General features: G+C 42.8%; 1 protein-coding gene and 1 pseudogene across 3 annotated transcripts in view; both read right to left on the bottom strand.

The window, feature by feature from the left end:
- AKAIN1 (A-kinase anchor inhibitor 1) overlaps window positions 1–14,990 on the bottom strand; it is a 53,773-nt gene that overhangs the window by 10,923 nt on the left and 27,860 nt on the right. The window lies entirely within an intron of this gene.
- Window positions 7,628–9,842, bottom strand: LOC129549768 (histone-binding protein RBBP4 pseudogene; annotated as a pseudogene).

Raw genomic sequence — 14,990 nt, forward strand, 5'->3', positions numbered from 1 at the left:
GTCAGAAAAGATTGAGGGCAGGAGGAGAAGGGGGCAACAGATGATGAGATGGTTGGATGGCATCACTGACTCAATGAACATGAGTTTGAGCAAAGTCCGGGAGATAGTGAAGGACAGGGAAGCCTGGAGTGCTGCAGTTCATGGGGTTGCAAAGAGTCAGACATGACTTAGCAAACAAAAAACAACACACTTTAGAGCCACTGGTGATTTCAGATATATGAACATTTTGTACTTATTTTACTAAACGAATTTTTCATTCACTCAAAAGAAAATTAACTCAGGAAAAGCAAGTGAAAAATGTGTATCTAACTTCCCCTTCATTATCTCTAATCCAATGAACTCAACTGTTTTGCACTGAGCACACACTGATTGAAAGTGACCTTGGCTAATCCTCAGTCTCCACCCAGTGCTCCAGACAGCCAGTTGATTATTAGAAAAAGCAGTCTGCATTTCCCACAAGGCAGAACCCACACTGGGCGTTGATAAAGGTCTGATATGAAAAGCCAGCTCTACTCCTAAGCTAGTGAGTAACTTGATACAATTTACCTGACCTATCTGAGTTCAACTTTCCTTTTCTAAAAATCCTCTCATATTCAGTATTGTAAAACGTGCTATGCAATTACTGTGATTAGCTATTATTTTCATGGCTTTTAAACTATATGATTTTTAGTAAATCAATTACAATGTACACAGTATCCAGAAAGATTATAAGCATCTATTAGTGAGAAGGTTCCCTGAACTAAATAATTACCTAAATTACCTAAAGTGTCCCAAGTCCTCCTCCAAACCAAGCCCCCTCAATTATTATATTACCAATTATTGGTAGAAATTAAAATTCTCACATCTTAAAGGAAAGCAGTTGTGGGTTGTTTTGTTTTTTTTTTTTCCTGTTTTGCTGCAACAAAATGCTAGAGTTTTAGTTTTTCTGAATTCAGTTCAGTTCAGTTCAGTTCAGTCGTCAGTTGCCACTTTTCCCTTTTCGTTTTGCCCTCGGAAGCATAAAAAGTCTTCGCTACCCTCCTTCTCCCTCCCTCTCCTCCCTGACATCAAGCACCTACAACCACTGTCAAGGATTGCTTCATGGAACAAGGCACTATTTTTTGTCCAAAAACAGCAAATTTGATTCTCACCACCAGTTTCCATATGCTCCATGGAATAAGAACCATATATAAACCCCAACACCATGTTAAACACACAGGAAAGATGAAAGCTGCTGATAAATATCAACTCCAGAAAGAAAAGTTTGTTCGACATGGATAAAAAGAAGGTCAGACCCGGATTTCATTCTTGGCTCCTACTTTATCAATCCACAAAATGACATTTGAAATTATTTGCTTAGAAGTTGATAGAGTGTGATTTAAGGTTGCTGCTGCTGCTAAGTCACTTCAGTCGTGTCCGACTCTGTGTGACCCCATAGATGGAAGCCCACCAGGCTCCCCCATCCCTGGGATTCTCCAGGCAAGAACACTGGAGTGGGTTGCCATTTCCTTCTCCAATGTGTGAAAGTGAAAAGTGAAAGTGAAGTCGCTCAGTCGTGTCCGACCTTTAGTGACCCCACGGACTGCAGCCTACCAGGCTCCTCCATCCATGGGATTTTCTAGGCAATAGTACTGGAGTGGCTTGCCATTGCCTTCTCCGGATTTAAGGTTCAGTTCAGTTCAGTTCAGTTGCTCAGTCATGTCCGACTCTCCGCGACCCCATGAATCACAGCACGCCAGGCCTCCCTGTCCGTCACCAACTCCCGGAGTATACTCAAACTCATGTCCACAGAGTCGGTGATGATTTAAGGTTATGAGACTGTTAATCACAGTCAACATCTCCAGTAACTCTAAGCCAGAGTTCACTGAGGCATGTTTCCTTTTGAATTAGTCATAGGCACTACTTTTAAATATGTTCCTGCTCCTAGAGTCATGATAGTTTTCACAGTCTGAAAATTGTAACACGTGACTGGATTAGATGACAGTGACAGCAATTTACCACATTAACATATATAAATGTGCTGCTAGTTATTAAAGAATGGCCCCCTTGTCTATCATATTAATAAAAAGTGAAGAATTAAATAATACAGGAAGAGCATTACATGTGATTTTCATTTCTACATATTCAAATGTTTTTAAATGAGATAATCATTAAGGCAGAGTGATCCCAGCACCAAAACAGAACAGGTTAGAAAACCTGGAACCTGACATTTGGTAAAGAAGGCAGTTCGAATAATTAGAGAAAGGTAGTAAGAAAACTGAGTGGTTTTTTTTTTTTTTAATTTTTTAAATCTCTAACTCCAGATGGATAAAAACTGGTGAACGCTTTTCCAAAATGAAGAACATGCAGTCTATGTACGTAGATGTATATGGTAAATGTATATGTATGTAGATGTGTATGGTTGGAGAGGGAAATGCCACTGAGGGCAGAAGGCAAAAGGGAAAGGAGAAAGTAAAGAACAAGGGCTCTGCATGGACCAGTGATGACGGTGTGCCCTGAGCTGAAAGTGTGATCAGCTAAATTTAACCCATTTGAGTTCAAAAAGAAGGGAGGAAGGGAGGGTCAAAAATGTAATAGGGAATATACATCTGATATTGGGGAGAAAAAATCCTTCTAAGAATAAAAACAAAGAAAGAAACCACAAAGAAGATGGATAAATTTTACTACACCACAATAAAGTCTTCCATATGTCAAGAAACACACAAACAGTTCTCAAAAGCAATAAAGTAGGAAAAATATTGGCTATACATGGAAAAAATGACTGATATCTTAGTATATAAATAGGTCTTGCAAATCAGTGACAACTCCAATATAAATAGGAATGAAATATAATGAGCAGTGGGGATGTAGCTCAGTGGTAGAACACAAGCTTTGCATGTATGAGGTCCCAGGTTTGATCCTCGGCATCTCCACTTTAGCTGAACTACTGTTTCAGCTGACTTCTCACTGTTTAATCCTTGAAAGGAGCAATATTAAAACAAAAATAATGGAACTATAATAAGCAATTTACAAAAGAAGTAACCAAATGGATCCACTAAGCCCAAGCATTAGCCTGTGTACCTTCCAAGGCATAAAAATGTGAAAAAGAATAAACCCACAACCACAAAAAGAAGAGAAAATGGAACAGAGGACACCAATGAAGACAGACCTTCACAAATTTCTGGAAGAAAAGCATATGAGATTGAACAGACAGAGGAAATGGGGAAAAAGCCACATTCTAAAATATACTATAAGAGGACTGCCAGGAAAGTGGGACTCAGTCAGCCCAAGAGAGCAAAGAGACTCTGGGATTGGAACCGACACTATTATGGAACAGAAATAAGAAGTAGGGTTTAACACAGGCAGATTGTGAAAAAAAAAACAACAGCAAGATACATTCATCCAGTATAAAAAATGGAGAGATGATGGCATGCATCTCTCCCCAGGAAAAACTAAGCCAATGAAAATAGCAATAAAATGATGGCTAATCTCTCCCTCATGTCCACAATATGGCTGCAGTAGATCCAGGCATCACAACTTCATAAAGCAATCTCCAGAGGCAGAATGTAGCTATTTTCAAGAGCTGGGAACTTTTTACTAGATGCCTTCTTCCTTTTCCACCCTGAACCAATCATTGGCAACAAGAACAGAACTACCATTATAGCCTAGATGGTTATAGGCTACCTGAACTGCATGGATGAAAGGTTGAAACCAGGACAAAAACAGGACTCTTACCCAGATGAAGGAGAAGTTGCTATTGTCCAGGTGAGCATCAGTGTCTCCCGTATCAATATGATTAATTTTGCAGAAATACCGGGCAACCTCATCCCATCAAGAGTCTATAACAATTGACTTTACAACAGAAGTGATGTTCTACAGGGTAGTCTCATAAACCATTGCCACTTCATATAACAGGAGTTTATTAGTAATAACCATATGACAATATCTTGAGTTTGATGACATTGTCCTGGTTCTACCTTAAATATTTTACTTTTCACCAATGCCCACTGAAAACATTTCCCTTACAGTCCAGCTGGTGTTAGATTTACATTTACTTTTCCCATGTTGCCTTCTTTCATATTTCCCCTGCCTGAAGTGCTCTCTGCCAGCCTTTGATACTGCTGCCACTGCGGCTGCCTCGAGGTAACCTGTACCGGACACCTGCCACGTTCCTGACACAGTGAGCACGTTTCGTGAATTTTCTCCTTTGTTCCTCTACCTGCAGGAAGTAGCGCTGTTTCTCCTACAGCCAGGAAGAAAGGTAGGGCCTCAGGCACTGCAGACTGTAGAGGAGACCACCATTTCTTTCCCTGCCCCCAACCCAATGAGTCCTCCCTCATTAAAACATATTCATATTCTGTTCTGTTCCGTCGCTCAGTCGTGTCCGACTATATGCGACCCCGTGGACTGTAGCCTACCAGGCTTCTCCATCCATGGGATTCTCCAGGCAAGGATACTGGAGTGGGTTACCGTTTCCTTCTCCAGGGGATCTTCCCGACCCAGGGATTGAACCCGGGTCTCCCTCATTGGAGGCAGAAGCTTTAACCTCTGAGCCACCAGGGACCTACTATTACAGCCTATGCAGAGCAAGTAAGTTACTCTTCGCCTGCAGCACCTCAATCTCATACTGGCCTGAAGTTTTAGTAACTGTAACCACTGAAATTTTATATCGAGAAAATGTCAAATCTGCCTTTGGGCGCCAGCAGACAGACCCTGTTTTGCCCCAAGTTTCCAGAAGGACGACTCAATAAGCATTAGTTTAGCCAAGACCAATGGAAATGGGCTTTTTCTAGGGAGAGCACTGGCCAAGCTGTGCCAACATAATGATGATCACAGAGGCGTCATTAAGAAGAGAAACTTTATTTTCAAAGAACTGGTCCAAGGTAGCAAGACTCCCTCCTGCAGTCTCACATCAGCATCTCAGCCTGTGGGAGTGGGTTTGGGCTGGGGCTCGCTGGGCCCTGGGGTGGGAGGTAAAGGTTTCTGAAATGAACAAGGGCCGCCCCCCACCACATCCCAGCTCCCTCCTGCCACCTGAAGACCTGGACTGCGCCATGCACTTCTCATCTGCCCACTTCTTCGGGTACCGTCTCCTCGTATGGTTATAGCTATTTGTATATGAGAGTGGCAAGCCCTCACACATTCGGGATATTTTTTAAAATATTATGATTTTTAACAAAACTACTGCCTTGTATGCATTATGTGGCAAAATAAGTGGTATTAGCAGTTTGGCAGAATTTCATCTGATCCTATCAACCACAAAATAAAAGCAGAAAAACCAATTTTGCAACTGAACACAAGTACACTACAAGATAGAGAAAAGAGCTATTCCTTCTATAATCAGGCCTTTCATTCCAAAGCTCTCTAGAGACAGCATTCATTTCTTGTCTTAATTAATTATTTAGAGGTCTATTTCCATGATTGCCAGCTCTGTAAGTTTCCAGAGTCTGACCTGAAATAACAAGCACTCACAACTTTGGTCTCGTGACCTCAGTTCTTTCACTGTAGGGCTGGGCAAGTTAGCCTCTAACCCTCGGTTCCCTTTATGTCAAAATTAGGGACAACTGATAACTGCAGAGTTCTCTGTCTTTCTAACCAAAGAATTTATACAATCCCCTTAGCACATTTTACATGCTCTGCAATAACAACAGCACATGTGCTTACTGCTTCATATGTACTAAACATTTTATTTATGAACTGACTCACAAAAACCACATCAGCAAGTTAAAGGTTGTGTTTTCCCAAAATGACCACAACCATATCTCTGGTCTCCTGTGTTCTTCAGAACCTTGCCATCCCTCATCAAGAGATGGATTCTGTTCCCGTCCCCTTGACCTTGTCTGAGCATTTGGGAAGGTCTCAATGAACAGAATATGGGAGAAGGGATGGCTTGGCTTCTAAGGATAGGCAGTACCACATCCACATGGATTTTTCCTCCCTTGGGATGTTCACCGTGGATCCAGCCTCCACAGTGTACAGGAGGTCAGGCAATGTGGGAAGGCCACATAGAGGTGTTCCAACCAATAGCACCCAGGTAGAATCTCAGGTGACAGCCAGCATCAGCCATCAGTTGATGGAAGTGCACACGGCTTCAGATACTTGTCATCCCACCGAGCTGATGCAGTGGAGCAGAGACAAGCTATCTCTGCCAACTGCCCATCCCTAAATTGAAGATTCATGACCCAAATGACTAGTGTCCTGTTGCTAAAGCCACTACGTTTTGTGGTGGCTTGTGATGCAGTAGTAATAACTAGAATAAGGTTGGTCATGTTTTATCATTCTTTACACATGAGGAAACAAGCCAAAAAAAAGACTATGTAAATTGCCCAATATCATACAGCTTGTAAGCAGATTCAAACCAAGGCAGCCTGGCTCCATAAACTGGGCTCTGACTATACTGTATACTTACTTAATAAGTAATTATTGATAGAATGATTAGTCCTTGATTCATAGCCCTATTTATTCCTTGTGATACTTCACAGACCAAATTATTTAATATATTTTACATAATTTTAATATAATTATATGTATCGATATTTTCCTCCAAGAAATCATGTTACCAAAGGCTAAGACAATTCATAAAAATGTCTGAATAAAAAACGTTTTTGGGGGGGAAAATTTCCATCAGAAAAGAGTTTTCCTTGGTCTCTTTCTGTTGGTACTTTACAAGAATGTAAGAAATTGAATTCTTACTGCCTGGAGAAGCAATTTCTAAGGTGCCTGACTCAATTCATTTATACCAAATCTATAAAACTCCCTCCTTCATGTTAATTGTGAAGATCAGGGTCCTGCCAATGAAGAAAAAAGTCAAGATGGAAGAAAATAGAGATGGAATGTAGATAACACACTTCTTGTTTGAACGTTTATAGCATAATCAGATACTTTGCAGAAGGACAAAAGATCTGGTGAAAAGTCTTACTTAAATATTTTCTGAGTTCTAATGCATGAGGATTATTTCCTTTCACAACTGGTTAAAAATCATTTAATCATTGAAATCCTGCAAGTGGACACTGTAACATGCAAAATAAAGAGCCTAAGAAAACCATATTAATTACTACTAACCATGGAAATGCTCAGATCCTCTCCCCAGAACTTGCTTTGACTGACCAGACACTGCTGTATAATACATGTGAATTTCCTTCAGATGTAACGAACACAATCACTGAAAGCCTTTTGTAGAATTAAACAAAAGTTTTTATTTTTTTTTTAATGTAGAAAAGCAATTTATTCCATTATAAGCACTTACACAGTTAGTCAAGGAGAGTAACAGGCCTGCTGGTGAAACAGGTCACCCAAAATAGAGATGGTATCAAACTAGTGGTCAAGGACTAAGTCCTTAAAAAGAAAAATAAAAGCAACTCTTATCCTGGATTAATTTAATTTTAAAAACAAATACAAGCTATTGATTCACTCTTCTCAACTTAACTGGACAGTCTACCTGTGGTATAACTGTCAGGTAAAAACATACATCTTTACAACTTGGTGGTCCCAAGTTTTTTAAAAAACCATTTCACAGAAAGGAAAGAAATAATATGAAAACAGCTCAAGAAATACACTAACAAGCAAAAATATATGGGGAAGGAGGAACACATTGTTTTGACTTAACTGAAGAAACTGAGAGGAAACCGGTCTTTGTAAGGAAATGTGCATCCTGGAAAGTTCGGCGTGTAGGAATTTGTATGACTTGAATCTCCCCTATTTCCTGAATAAAAACAACATCTTGTAGTATTTATACTTCATGGCTCAGACACCTACCTCACTTAGCTCTATTTCTTACTCACTCTAGTCTTTACTTAAATGAGTCTGAAAAACTTGGGGATACAGCATAAGAAGAAAAATAACCACACACAATATTCCCCTTTTTGTGGCTACTTTTAGACCTCTGTTACTAGAAAATTCCTAAAGAAAATTTAAATATAAGTCTGTGGCTTTGCTGAATCAAGAAGCTCCCAGTTAATATTTAGAAAACACCTTCTGTTTGGACTAATAACATTGTTGATAGAACTTATTATAGAGGGATAACCAAACAAAGTCTGTGTCTCAAAACCAGTGTTAAATCAATCTCAGAGTTGAGAGGAAAAAAAGGGGAGTCTAAAAATCACAAGTGCAGACATGACCTAAGATCCTTCTCCTTCTGGATCCACGCTTCCTTCAGGGTCTTCATCATTATAAATATTCTCAGCCATTTGCCACACTTGCATGATATTGTCTTCTGATACAGAACAAATCACCCTAGGTTCGTTGGGATTCCAGGAAAAATCAGATATCTTCGCAGTGTGACCACCATGAATAAACAACAACTCTGGTGGCCCATCTTCTGCATCTTCTGGGGATTGTTCCTCTCCAATTTTACTTAAATCCCAGACATTCAGTCTACGATCAGTACCACTGGAAGCCAAAATAGTCTCATTGTGAGGCGACCACTGAACCTGGAATATTTCATCCTTATGTGATTCAAAGCAATGCAACTTAAGTTTCAGATTTCTCAGATCCCACAGGGCAACAGTCTTGTCAGCTGATCCTGTGGCAAGAATGAACTCACTATAAGGATTGAAAGAATGGCAGTTCACTTCAGCAGTGTGAGCATCAACTGAGTGGCTTGGTTTGGAAGTATTGTTAGAACGAGTATCCCAGATCATGAGTTTCTGATCATCAGCAACCGACCCAAAGAGGGACTCATGGAGCAGATGCCAGGAGACATCCTCTACTACTGCCATGTGCCCTGTGAAGATGGTCTTCGCATCCACAACTTTCCCTTCCTTTTGAACAGCACTTATGTCCCACAGGCAGATGGTGTGGTCATCTGAAGCTCTCAGTAAGTGCCCACTGAGATTAGGATTCCAAGAAAGCCCATAGCCTTCCTTCTGATGTCCATGGAGACGCAAGTCTGGGTTGCACTCTCCAGAAGGGTCTGGTTTAAAAGGATGTTTTGTATAGTCAAAAACAAGGACATCACTGGGTGGAGTCTTTGTTGCAATGATGCAAGGGTTCTGGGGCATATAGCGTGCCCTGCTTACCTCTCCTTCATGGTTGATCTTTATTTCTATTTCAATTTTTCCACTAACCGAGCCAAAACCTCCAAATTCTCCTTTTTCACTGTCGTAGTGTGAAGCATCAAACTGAACATCATCATTAGGGAGCTGCACACTGGCTATCACAAGGTGGTTTTGTTCATCTGACGTGTGTGTCCCCAGGACAAGTCGATGAATACTGAAATCTTTCCCTTCTGGTCTGGTTACATCTGGAAGCCGCTGTGCAGTTAGGCTAGGCCACTCCAGAGCATGGGTCATCACCAAATCGTAAAGAAAAGGGGTGTTCTTTTTCCATATTTTGTATTCTTCGTTGATCACACGTTCTTCTACTGCGTCATCAAAGGTTGCTTCCTTGTCTGCCATGGCTGGTAGGCAAGCCGGCGGGGATCCCAGGGCTGAGCATTGAGGGAAGGGCGGGGAGCCTGCGGGCGCTCGCTCTGCGCGCGGCCTCTATTGTTTCCTGCTGCCAAAAGTTTTTAAAATATCACATTATGGAGCATAGTAGGTGTTTTCTGGTGTGTGCTGCATTTTATTGTGTAGCTGCCTCAACTTCTGCATATTTTTTGTTTTCCAAATCATTGATTCAAGATACTGACATTTTCCCCACATCCAAAAAGATAATCAGCCATCAGTGACATGAAAGACCAACAAAAGCAGCTGGCGACTCGATTGTGAGCCAAAACAGAAATGAGGGGCTGACTTTGGTTATATTCTAATTGGAATAAAATCATGTCCTTTCCTTTGATGGAAAAAACAGAGTCAAGACACTGGGTAGTTATTTTTCTAGTCTCTGTGGGTCATGTCTGTTTTACAGGAGCCCAGGTCTGGCACAGAGTGTTTGCCTCATAAATAATTAACAAGAACCAAGTTCAGGGACTAGCCTGGTGGCTCAGGGAGTAAAGAATCTGCCTGCAATGTGGGAGACCTGGGTTCGATTCCTGGGTCAGGAGGATACCCAGGAGAAGGGAATGACAACTGGGAAGAGAATTCCAAATATTGGAATGACCCACTCCAATATTCTTGTCTGAAGAATTCCATGGACAGAGGAGGCTGGCGGGCTACAGTCCACTGGGTCACAAAGCGTCAGACACGACTGAACAACTCACATTTTCACTACGACTTTTTTTTCAAGCTCTGGGAATTCAGAAAGAAGCTTCAGAGAATGGTCTTGAATGCTGGGAGCACAGAGCAATCATTAAGCCCTGGACCACATGGAGGGCGGTCAGCGGCAACTGCCATGTGAGCACCTGTCCAGACTGGCCCTTCTTTGCCATCATCCCCACCCCTGCCATCTTCTGTGCATGGTTAGAGACCTCGAAATGGGATAACAACCAGAAAAGGGGTGGAGGATTGATTCTGGGCTGTCTGGGACCTTTGCTCACACCCGCCCCCCTCCTGCTGCACACATCCTGCTACAGGAAGACAAGCCAAGAAAAATACTTGGAGCACTTGCCCTGGAGCCTCCCTTCCCACTGCCCTCCCCACTGCACCCCCTGACCCCGACCCCCAGTTCATTCCACACCTGCTCTCTGCTCCCTGCCCTACGTTCTCTGGCTGCCTAAGCCAGCTCTTCGCCCATGGACATTTTTTCCCAACTTTGTGATGTGCACGAAAGTCACAATAGTGCTGTGGACCCTGGTACGTGGCCTGGCCAGGACAGCCCGGGAACCAATGCACGAGATGGGCCAGGCTCTGGAGGGCCACCGCGGCTCACTGTCCTGCCCTGAGGGAGAAGCAGTGCCCCTGAGGGTTCCCTTTCAAGGGGGGCACTGCCTACTGAGACCCTGAGGGCCATGCACCACATCCAGAAGCCGTCGAGGTCCACGTTGGAGAACCTGTCCTCATCAGCAAGATGACAGCAAAGAGCAATAAGCAGAACTGCCTGCTCAGACAAAGCAGAGAGGGGCCCGACGACTGCAGGGCGAGCAGAAAGCGGCGGTCTCCCATGAAGTGACCATGACACGGAGGATCTCGGAGCAGAGACCACCAGGGGAACAGCTCCACAGACAGAGAACTGGCGCTGTGTGCAGACCTCAGATGCTCTTCAGACACAGAAGACCAACCTTTCCAGCAGTGCCTTTGATGGGGGGCAGGACTGGCTACTGCACAATGTTCAGGGCATCCCTAGCCTCAAGCCAGGAGATATGCCAGCAGCCAGGGCCAGCTTCACGGGCATGTGACTGATGCAGTCACATGGAGCCCCACCTTCAGAAGGCTCCTACGCTGGATTTAATTCCCTGCTGTTGCCGCCTTGAAATCTTAACAATCGTATCAATGAACTTGAGTTCTAAAAGTGAAGTTGGATGAGAGACCTGCCCAGAGGAGATCCACGCAGCACATCATTCTCAGCCACCCCATACGCATGTCTGTGTAGCTTCAATGATGCCCCGTGAGCACAGAATTGCAACAGATAATGATATGTATTGCCAGGTGGCGTAAGTGGTAAAGAACCCACTTACTAATGCAGGAGATGTAAGAGAGATGTGGGTTCAATCCCTGGGTCTGGAAGATCCCCTGGAGGAGGAAATGGCAACCCACTCCAGAGAAGAGCCTGGCAGGCTACAGTCCATAGGGTCGTACAAAGTCAGACACAACTGAGCACGTACACGTGATATGTATGAATTCAGTGAGATGCAAGGCCCCCAAGCAAGGACTACTGTGTTTTGTCTACAATACAGGGAGGGATTGTGGGGGGCAGCCACACTTGCTGTTAGAACCACAGCCTGCTTGGAACCCAGGAAGAAGGCAGTGATGTCTACGAAATGTGCATGACCAAGGGACCCGATCATATTCTTTCTCGTTCTGGTAGGTTCCCCTGTATTAGCCAACAACCTAAGCTGAAAACAACAACACAGAAGGAGAAGGAAAAACAGGATGATCCTTATTTCCTTTTTATCAGGCCCTCCTAAGTCATCAGGAGCATAAGGTCAATGTTGGTAGAACATGAGCATATCATGAAGTGAAATAAAGACAGTTCAGTAAGTTTTGTGCAGTGTTTCCACTGTTCTGGTCAGAAGTACATATGAATGCTGCTGTTGTTGTTTCATCACTCCACCATGTCTGACTCTTTTACCACCCCATGGACTGTAGCCTGCCAGGCTCCTCTGTCCATGGAATTCTCTAGGCAAGCATACTAGAGTGGGTTGCCATTTCCTCCTCCAGGGAATCTTCCTGACCCAAGGATGAAACCCAGGTCTCCTGCACTGCAGGCAGATTCTTTATCATCTGAGCCACCAGGGAAGATCTAACAGATTGCATAAATATATGCAATACCTAAAGTATTTATCTCCCACCCCCCCCCCCCACACACACACACCAACCTTGGCATTCTCAACATCCCAGCTCCATTCCCACTAAGGCTACTAAAGGCCTCTCTCCCCAGGCCAGGAGGCAATGACTCTCACTAAGAGCTCTGCTCTAAGGTACTGGGAGGGAGAGCTGATCTGCCTGTTCTTTTTCCTGAATCCCATTCTCTGGGTCTTGAGCTCCACCCTGCTATCAGGGCCCCAAAGGCACAAGAAAGAACACATAATGAAGCTTTAAATGTTGTCCTTCTTGACTTAAGTTAATTTTAGAGCAAAACAACTATTACGTATGGATTTGTACAGCATGGCCTGATTGGTGGTGAAATAATTTATTCTGAAGCATGAGTCAGATTGCAATTAAGTCTATAGGGCACTTCATTCCAAATTCCCTGGCTAGGGGTGATCAAAATCTCATCTACTATACTGCAAGAAAGACTGGATTTCACTTTTTATTTCTGAAACAAAGTAAAATTTACATGGGAAGACAAACAAAAATTACACAAGAACATTAGAAATAAATTCCATGGAAAGAAAAATGAACAACTTCTATCAGACAACACAACACAGATGTGGACTCTATGAAGGCCTCTTCTCTAAATACCAAAGAGATCATTCAAACATAGTTTATGAGATGTGTTCAGATACATTCATAATCTGAATATATTCCACATACCGAGGCTTAAGGTCTACTGGAAGTCCACCATCTTGGACATAGTTGGGCCTAATCACTTTATGTCATGTCCTTGGGCTATGTCATTCTTGAAAAGGTTGTACCCTGCCCCCTTCCTGTCTCATGCCTAACAAGATTTATGAAGGACAATGTTCTTTATAAATAATGATAATGTGCAAAGAAGAGTATCTAAGGATGTGTGTGTGACCAAAGACATACAATCACAAAAAGGGAACTTAAGCCTCCAAGGGAAAAAAAAAAAGGCATAAAGAATGTGAATCAATACCTCAAATCCCAAAATATCAATTTACCCTAAGTAGCAGTTAAACATGAAAAATACACCAAATATTAAAGTATACCTTTACCAGAAAAGCATCATTCAGATTTAATTTTAGAGACAATTAGAATCATTCAGATCAGCAAGACAGCCATCTGCTTTCAAGTACGCAGCTGCGCGCCTCTGAACAGCAACTTTCCGTGATTCATAACTTATTCATCCCAGGATGCTCTCTGACATCTGCTTTACCATCAGTTCAGCTTGTCAGAGCATTTCACTTCAAAGTTTCATAACCTTTATCCAGGTGACACGGTGAACCAGGAAGGCAGTCTTCTTGCACAGAGGGAATCAACTCTATAGCTCCCCAAGACTGAGGATCCAATTGTGAAATCATATACATGCATAAGTGTATAAAATACACATTCTTGGGACATCCCTGGTGATCCAGTGGCTAAGACTCCATGCTCCCAATGCAGGGGGAGCCCAGGTTTGACTCCTGGACAGGGAACTAGATCCCACATGCTGTAATTAAGACCTAGTACACCCATATAAATAAATAAATAAAATATTTTTTAAAAAATACACATTCTTAGTCATTGCCTTTTAAAACAATGATGTCAGTAATGGCTACTGTTCCACCCCCTGTCAGCCAGGCACTTCAATTTCACCTTCATCACCACTCTGGAAAACAGATAGTCTGACCTTCAGTTAACAAGTGAACAAATCAGCAAGATAACATGCCTTAGCCAGTGCCACTAAGTGTGAACAAGGCAGAGGTGAGCTATTTGTGTCCAGGCCCATAGGTCCCCAAACCCAAGCTTCTGCAGCAACTAATTTGCCTCACATTTGAATTGCTATCAAATAACTGATATATTCTCATGAGTGGTATAGAGGAGGAGAGACTATACTTAACCCAGTGCCATTTATTCTCAACCCAAGGAATGTCTTGCATATAGCGATTAGTTAATATAAATACTTTAGAGATGATAAGGCCCTGTGTAAATCTGTTAGATTTTTTGCTCTCTAGGTCATCTTTTGCCAGTTCTAGCTGTCTACTCGGAGAAGGCAATAGCAAGCCACTCCAGTACTCTTGCCTGGAAAATCCCATGGATGGAGGAGCCTGGTGGGCTGCAGTCCATGGGGTCGCTAAGGGTCGGACATGACTGAGCGACTTCACTTTCACTTTTCACTTTCACACATTGGAGAAGGAAATGGCAGCCCACTCCAGTGTTCTTGCCTGGAGAATCCCAGGGAAGGGGGAGCCTGGTGGGCTTCCGTCTATGGGGTCACACAGAGTCGGATACGACTGAAGTGACTTAGCAGCAGCAGCTGTCTACTGCTTCACTCTCCATTACTGACAGCTGCCAGGAGAAGATGAAGAATCCAGCAAGTGTGAAATGACGGAGCCTGTTTCAGGGTGGTTGAAAGAGTACCTCGTGTCCTCTAACTTGGCAGAAGAGATGCTCAGGACACAGAGATTCTCCTCAAAGCAGACCGGTTTTATCTGTTTTCTTTTGTCTCTAATTCTAGTGTGCAATGTATTTTTAAAAGATATTGTGTACAGAAATAAGTGCATTTGACATCAAATCTTGGTTCTGAAACCTAAAATTGGTCAAGCATTCTGCACCTCACTTTTACCATCTGTAAAAATGGGAACAATGACAACTTTGCTCTATGCCTCTTTTAAAAATGACGTGCAGAAGACAACTGAATGGCATGAAAAGATAACGGTACATCGTGTAAATAGT

The sequence above is a fragment of the Moschus berezovskii genome, chromosome 28 (genome assembly GCF_049115385.1).
Source record: "Moschus berezovskii isolate FMDL1 chromosome 28, NW_MosBer_1.0, whole genome shotgun sequence".
Classification (NCBI taxonomy): Eukaryota; Metazoa; Chordata; class Mammalia; order Artiodactyla; family Moschidae; genus Moschus; species Moschus berezovskii.